Source organism: Trachurus japonicus, chromosome 5 (genome assembly GCF_045865225.1).
Source record: "Trachurus japonicus isolate A0001 chromosome 5, Traja_1.0".
Lineage (NCBI taxonomy): Eukaryota > Metazoa > Chordata > Actinopteri > Carangiformes > Carangidae > Trachurus > Trachurus japonicus.
Window position 1 is genome coordinate 31,842,637 of NC_140911.1, and position 8,802 is coordinate 31,851,438.

An 8,802-nucleotide genomic window follows, 5' to 3' on the forward strand; every position below is an offset into this window, starting at 1 on the left:
TTAATTAAATAAATTAATGGGACAACGAGGAGTTTCTCCATTGGCAGAACGAAAAATTCCACGACAATAAAAAAGTCTCACATTAATGTGGATGAATCTACGTTACCCACACTTGTTAATGGGTCCATTTTCGATAAATATATCGTTTTGTCTCTATCGTTATTTTGTTATCATTAGTGGTGGCGGAAATGCTGGGCGGGACGACCAGCTTTTACTTACTTTCGGTTTCGCGGACGCTGCCCGGCGAGTCATGAGAATAACGCTGCCGAATCGCTGTTTATGGTCGGAGCTACGACGGTATCTGAACCTCTTTGAACTTCTGACTTTAATTCTTGATGAATGAAAACATGAGTCTGTCTTGCGCTGGTCAAAGAATTTCACGGTGCACGCAGAGGCTCATAAATGTAGTGTGAAAACACTTCCCTTTTCCAAAACTCCTCGTTGTCCCTTTAATAGGATCAATGCAATCTGAATCAGGCAACATTTTTGTGAATACAATTCTTTCTAGTCTTTTGTAGTGGAGGGGCTATCTTCCAAAGTCATTTAGGCAAACACCTGTATAATGTTGATGTTTTTACATAAGCCAATTAAAGCAGAAGTAAGCAGAATGTTTGTGTTAATATAAGTCTTAAATAGTTATATCTTCCGACAGCAGTCACTTACATAGAGTGTTTGGTCTGAAACACGGGTCTGTCAGTCACTCTGCTCTGCTATAAGCCGAGGAGAAAACTTTACTTGTATCCTACAACCTTTATCCAATGAGGAGAGAGAACGGCATAAAGGGGCGGTCCTCTCTGTGTGTGCAGCCAAAGGATTCGCGTGAATGTGGTGACGTAGGGACGAGGGCGGGGACTGCTAACTCCATCGGCTGACAAGAAGTTAGCCAAAATGACCAGATCGCTTACTTCTGCTTTAGGCTCACTAAAAGTCAATCTACAGCTCATATCAGTTATTCACCTGCTATGTGAACTGTATTGATTTAATGGAATTAAGGTTGCATCCAAGGAAAATATACTTTTAGACCATTAGCCAAGAAATCAAATGGGTGAGCAACTTTTCACCTCATGTTCACAGTTTGGCATGATAACCATGTTTTCCACTAGGGGTTGCACAGACTAGTCCCCTGCTCCACAATGACGTTTTGAGCTTGACGTCGACTAGTCGCTGATCATGTAACAGTAGGCTACAAGAGTAGCGGCTTGAAACAACAGCTGAGTGCGCTGAATGAAAAAAATACGAGCGCCGTCAAGCTGGATAGAACGAGCGCGTAGCCTACCAGACAGGAAGTCAGGCACAGAAAAGGCGAGAGAATCCGGTCAATTTTCAAAATAAAATAAATGATGATTAAGTTTGCTTGTCCGTCTATAAATATTTGTCAGTTGCGTCTGCACACAAGACACATCCATAGGCTACATACAGCGCTAGAGACAGACCTGTGTGTGTGGAAAACTGAGTAGCCTGCAGACAGGTCGATGTTTGACCGGCGTGGAGAGAGAGAGCAGGAGAAACTGCTGCTTCCGCGGGCTGTGTGTCCGGGCTGCCGGCAATAAAATAAAAAATAAAATAAAAAACTCCGCTCATATCGACAGCTTTATGTCGCGCACAACAACAACAGCAGCAACCAACCAGGAAAAACAAAAACTGTGAGTGAAACTGTGAGTGAGCAGGACTGTGATGGTGACGAGGCCTGTGTGTCGTTTTCCTAGCTAATTGTTTAATGAACAGTAGCTACAGTATTTTCTTTTGCACCTGTATATGTTACAAAAAAACAAACTGATTTACAGTTTGTTGTTTATAAAGCTGCTGTTCTGTGGACTAATTTCTGTGCGTGAGCTGTCAGTCAGTGAATACAGATTGTTGCAGAGCATTTCCCTCCTCCTGGGATTTTAGGGCGCATGACGTCTGTCCGACTACCCATTTCTGCGACCACCCATTTCTCCGACTCCGACCATACATTTCTTTATTTTTGCGTCATCAGTCCGACCTCCCACTTCTCCGACTTAAGTAGCCCTAACCCTTAACCTTACCCTAAACCTAACCTCAACACTGTAGAATGGGTAGTCGGAGAAATGAGCCGTCGGACTTGTGGGCAGTCGGACTGACGTATGCTCCCCGGGATTTTAGTTATGATGGGAAAAATATGAATGACTAGTCGACGATCCGGTCGCGCACACACACACACCCCCCCCCCCCCCGTCGATCAGACCACCCTCGCCGCCACTCTTTAAAAAAATCCTGGAGGAAACACTGTGGGAATTCCGGCTCTTTTTGGAGAGCCAGTTCTTTCGGCTCGGCTCGGCTCACTAAAAAGAGCCGGCTCTTTCGGCTCCCAAGTGGCTCCTCAGATTTTATGTTGCTTATCACCAAAATAATGCAAAACTATGTGTAAAATTAATTACTAATGTAAAAAAACAAACATTATATCAAATATTTTCATTTATGCCTTTATTTACTGAACACACTCAACCTTGAATAGAGTGTTACAAAAATAAATTATAAAGTAGGCCTATAAAAAACAAAGTCCAGGGCTCCAGACTAACGTTTCTTTTGCACTTATGGATGAAAACTTCTCATGTCAAAAAAAAAAATCAAAATCAAAATAATCAATCAAAATTGTCAATGCTGTACATCCTGCATACAGATGTGCCTGTGCAGGTTGTTTGTGGAGCCTGCTCCATATGAGATTTTCACCTTGCACAATCTACACTCTGCCTTTGAACTGCTTACTGCTTATTTAAATGCCCAAATGCCCCCCCCCCCCGTCGGACGGTCTGACTGTCAGATGGGGGGAGGATAGCAATTTGAACGCATTAGCGCGATTTAGCGCATTTGTTTATTACTGTCACTACCCTACCTGTCCATGTGCCTGCGTGAGTGCCCGCACCAGCTAGAGAGAGAGAGAGAGAGGTGCTGCCACAGGCTCGTGCTGGATGCGCTGGTTGATTAGTTTCGTTTTTACCCCCTTCCCCCGTTGATCTGTGGCTTTCACTACAACAAGCAGAGGAGAAAAAAAAACTAAAACGGCTCCCAATGAGGAGCCGGCTCCCGTCGTTCACTTCAAAGAGCCGGCTCTTAGAGCCGAATCGTTCGCGACCGACACATCACTAGTAGGCTACATGCCTTAAAATGTAATCTGTAATGTATTTGGATTACTAAAGTCAAGTAATGTATTCTGAATACTTTCTGGATTACTTTTAGATTAGGCTAGGCTACTTAAAAATCGCCAGCCTGAGCGCCTTTAACTGGGACACTGAATTTGCTTGAGTGATCTTACATCCAGATCTACAGTAGGCTACCATGGCTCCTTTTTAAAATAGCCAATCACATTAAATTAGTAGCCTACTTAGGCTATTAAAACTGAGCTGCTCTACAGTAGCTACAGTCCAAACTATACAGCCTCCGAACCTCTTTATGCAGAATAACCCCGAAAGAATAGCCTAGAAATCTAGACGCACCCTAGCGGCAGCAAAAATATTTGCTCCGTAGGTGGACATACATTTTAATGATAGTCTGGCTTGTCAGGCTACCGAAAGAATAGGCCTACAATTTTAAAAAATGTGTTGGTTTTGTTTGTGAGTGTAGGGTAAGCAACATGATGATATCTTGAAAATGAAGTAATGACATGAGCAACTGCTCAATCTGTAGGCTAACTGTAAAATACCTAGGCTACTTAAACTCACTTCTCTGCTGAAGTCGATGTCGTTTTGGAAACGGCGTGACGTTGCTGTTAAACCGTGCTTATTATAGGCTACACATCAATACAGTGTGGTGGCCCTGAAGTGCAAAACACAACGGCAAAAGAGAAAACACAACGGCAAAAGAGAAAACACAACACAAACAGAGAAAACACAACGGCAAAAGAGAAAACACAACACAAAAAGAGAAAACACAACGGCAAAAGAGAAAACACAACGGCAAAAGAGAAAACACAACACAAAAAGAGAAAACACAACGGCAAAAGAGAAAACACAACACAAAAAGAGAAAACACAACACAAAAAGAGAAAACACAACACAAAAAGAGAAAACACAACGGCAAAAGAGAAAACACAACGACAAAAGAGAAAACACAACACAAACAGAGAAAACACAACGGCAAAAGAGAAAACACAACGGCAAAAGAGAAAACACAACACAAACAGAGAAAACACAACGGCAAAAGAGAAAACACAACACAAAAAGAGAAAACACAACACAAAAAGAGAAAACACAACGGCAAAAGAGAAAACACAACGGCAAAAGAGAAAACACAACACAAAAAGAGAAAACACAACGGCAAAAGAGAAAACACAACACAAAAAGAGAAAACACAACACAAAAAGAGAAAACACAACGGCAAAAGAGAAAACACAACACAAAAAGAGAAAACACAACAGCAAAAGAGAAAACACAACAGCAAAAGAGAAAACACAACACAAAAAGAGAAAACACAACGGCAAATCAGAAAACACAAAAGCAAAAGAGAAAACACAACACAGAAAGAGAAAACACAACGACATTAACCAAACCGGAAAAGGTAGGTACCCTCGGGCTGGTTTAGGCAAAGACGGTTGGTTTAGGCGTGTGAAGGGAGTGGTTAAGGTTAGGGTAAGATGCAGGGATAGGCTTAGCCTTGCAGAGGCAGCCAATCAGAGGCAGCCAATCAGAGGGCGGGTCTTGGCGTGGCCATAGTAGGAAAAAAAGTATCGCAAGCGGGACTAGCACAGAGGCCGCTATGTATTGCCCAAAATGTTTGGCTTTTGTGTTTTCTGATTTGCCGTTGTTTAGTAATTTGTTGTTGTGTTTTCTGATTTGCCGTTGTGTTTTCTGATTTGTCGTTGTGTTTTCTCTTTTTGTGTTGTGTTTTCTCTTTTTGTGTTGTGTTTTCTCTTTTGGCGTTGTGTTTTCTCTTTTTGTGTTGTGTTTTCTCTTTTTGCGTTGTGTTTTCTCTTTTTGCGTTGTGTTTTCTCTTTTGCCGTTGTGTTTTCTCTTTTTGCGTTGTGTTTTCTCTTTTTGCGTTGTGTTTTCTCTTTTTGTGTTGTGTTTTCTCTTTTGCCGTTGTGTTTTCTCTTTTTGTGTTGTGTTTTCTCTTTTGCCGTTGTTGTCTGATTTGCCGTTGTGTTTTGCACTTCAGGGCCACCGTAATACAGTCCAGGAGGATCCTTTTAAAAACGTGATCCTGTCGCAGTTCATTCGTGTTTTTTGCCAGATCCGTAGAACTGAAGAGGAATGCTGGATATATAACCAAAATGAAGCCAACTTCAGCAGAGACAGCCGACGTATTTACCACTTCTTTCCCCGCATGAGAGCAAATTAGTGTCGCCGTTAGTTGTCCGTCCCTCAGTCTCCCACCTTGATGGTTATAACTTTGCACAGTGCAACAGTGCAACCTGCGTGTAGTGCGGTAGGCGTATAATCCATTTTTAAATAAAGTATCTTCAGAATAGGCTACACCAATTTAAACTGTAACTGTAACGGAATACAGTTAGGCCTACTCATATTTTGTATTTTAAATAGGCCTACGTAACGCTGTGTAATCCGTTACTTCAACCCTGACAAGCGTAATTTTTATGGTCAAAATAGTTACAAATTTTTATATCCTCTTCATTATCATGCAAAAAAAATAACGTGGACCTATAGGAATAAGAATTGGTTTAGCAAGAAGAATTTGCACCCTTTCGACTGTGAGCGCGGTGGCCTGGCTCATGGACTAATTCCTACTGAGAAGAGAAAACTATGATTGTTGTGGAGATTTATTTAGAAAATCAAGCAATTGTTAATTTATTTAGACCTAAATATTAGCAGATGAATGTTTCTGGCCAAATTTTACATACTTTGAAGATGCATGGAGAAAGACAAACGTCTAAAGAGGTGGACTCCTATAATTAATGAGCATAATGCATATGAACAGCAAGCAGCGGATTCATTTTTCAGCATTGACTGTAGTTGACTGTCAGGACAAAAAGTAGCCTAAGTGTAACCCAGGTCTTTAGTGATAAATAAAGCATGAAATGTTATAAAATATTGATGATCCTAATTGTAATTGTAAGGTTGCAATGTGTCAAAATTGAATGGATACAAATACACTAGCTAATTAAAAAGTAAAAAATTGCAGAAAATTACAGACTTACCCCTTTTGTGTGCAAAGACCACACACAATGCAATGACCACTATGGCAACAAAAGTGAGGATTATGAGAATGGTGGAAAGCCTCTTCCAGTTAGTAGATTCAGAGCATATCCACTTTTTCATTTTCTTGCACAGTCAGGTAATCCTCCAAAAGATTTAAGACTGGGGTATTTCAACGATTGCAATGTTGTTCACCGTATTATACGGAAGCAAAATAATTTAGATGTTAAATGTCCAGTGATCGTCTGTGAATTGGCAGTTAAGTTTGACCCTTCTGGCAATCGTGGCTCACATAAACACTTGTCTAACAGTATCAAATCATCAGTGATCAACTGGTACAATGAGGGTTGTTGCTGATGTAGTTCCCTCCCTTGACAAACCTTTTGTACTATGACATGGCAGGGATTTTTCAGGGATAAGTTCCTTATAAGTAAACTCACACCCTGTACATGTTTGTTTACAAAGGTCCAGACCACAGTGTGACTGAAGTGGACAAGGACTAAGTAATGAGTGGGTGAGGTGGGTGGGTGGGTTGTGATTCTTGTGAAGTGAGTAATCACCCAATTTTGCGTCATTACCCATTATTTATTGTCAGAGTGATACATGATATATTCTTACCCTTAGCCACTAAGAGCTAGATGACATAATGCGGTATAGGAACAGGTATAGGAAATGCCCTCTAATAGCATTTTTTTTGGTATATATTAATTATATGTAATTATGTACATATGTTGGATGTATTGAATGTCCTAAAGTTCAGGAATAGCCTAATAGTTTAAGTTTATATTAAGTTTATACTGAGTCTTTTTCTTCTTTTTTTTTTTTATCTGCCAGCAGTGTGGATTTGTGTTACTTTGTTTCAGAGTTTATGTGAAATTCATAGCTAACTGGTTATTAATCACGTAGGCCTAGATATATTATATGGATATGTACAGTAAGTTATTAAGTGGTTGTTAAAATAAGGTAACATTTTACATTATATATTTCCTATTCACATTATACGTTCATCATTTGTTTCTAAGCTGTGATATTCCAGGAAATATGGTGAGCAATGTTTTACTTGCTCTGTTGTTGACATTAATTTCAGTTTAATATTTATTTTATTGCAGGTAAAAGACCTCAAAACTCTTTCACAAAGGTAACCTGGCCAAGAAAGGCAGCAGCACACATTTACATGCTGTGAGATGAATCTTAAGAAAGATATACTAAGCAACATGTTGACAATGCAGTCAACTGAAGTGAATATTAATGTTATAAATAGTCTGTTAAACATGACCCCAGTCCTAATAAATAAATGGACTCAATAGCACCAAGAATAAATGAGCCGTGACGAGGCTGAATAGAAATATTTCTCTTGATCTTGAGGTCACAAGTGGTTTGGGTAAAGCGCTCCACACCTCTGTTTGCTTGTTTGAAAATCATTTCTGAATTGCCCCGCAACACATAAAGCAAAACATTTCCTGCACTCTACATCATGTCTGATAGCAACAATTTCATAATGCAGTAGAACTTTTCCTCATTCTTTGTTTTCTTTTTTATATACATTTTTCTATTTATGTTCTATATATCAGATTATGTTGGCTATATGGGTAGCTCTCATGAGATGTATTGCTTTCAATTCATCACCATGTGAAAGAAACTGACTTTTACTCAACAAGGAAATTGAGCCCTATCAATAGCGCGAGTATTCAAGTTTCGTATTTGTTCTTGCTGGACTTTCATCTGGACACCTATGCTGTCAGGTGTGTCTTGGCTCAAATTTGTCTTTTTATCACCTGCTGACTGAAACACACTGTACTTGTGGTTTTGAGCATGAACTTGTTCCAAGATGTACAACAAGTGCTTGAGCATAAGCACAGACAGAACAGACAGCAGTTTATATACTGAGTGCTGATGAATACCTATCATCTTTATATGGAATTAGTTCAATTACAGTGTTATTGTTAATTTATTTAATGATTTAATACACATGGTTTCTTTGGCTGAGCTTTTTGTGAACAGAAAGCAACAATTAAACAATTAACAGTGTAAAAAGAATAGAGTGCATATTCATGCTGCATGTGTATCTCCGTCAGATTTAATAATGCACAGAGAGCTTTTTTTTCCTAATCATATGACCTGCTGATGAAGACACTGTGACTTAATTGTTGCTTTTTCCCCTATCCTTATCAAGTCAAATATATTTTAAAAACTCATTATCATCCGTTATTTAATTTGCATTTTGGTGTTTTGACAGAACTTTGACAGAGATGATTGACTGTTTCATGTTTCCAAAATATTCCTCCAACTGTACTTGACATGAGTGAGTGGTAAGTTATCAGTTTGAAAAGGTTTCCATAACAGGCACTGCAGTACAGTATAGTGTGAGGGTGGAGAATTTGTTATTGAGCCAAAAAGGAACCAAGTGCTGTAAAGGTTGCCAGTAATAATATTAACAAACCCACCCACTTCAGATTTCTTTCTTTCTTTGTGTTCAACATTGCTGACGTTCTGTATTGATTTAAGTGTGCTCATGCAAACACACGGAGACCTGAAATAGAGGGCAGACAGATTGATGAGAAAAGAATGATCACAAAGTTCACAAGTCATTAAAAAAAGGAATAACAAATTAATTCCTTGGCATTTTTCTGGAGATCATTCAGAAAGGTCCGGAAATAAGATAAGAAAAAAAAACAAGCTACTTAACCCCAAAAGA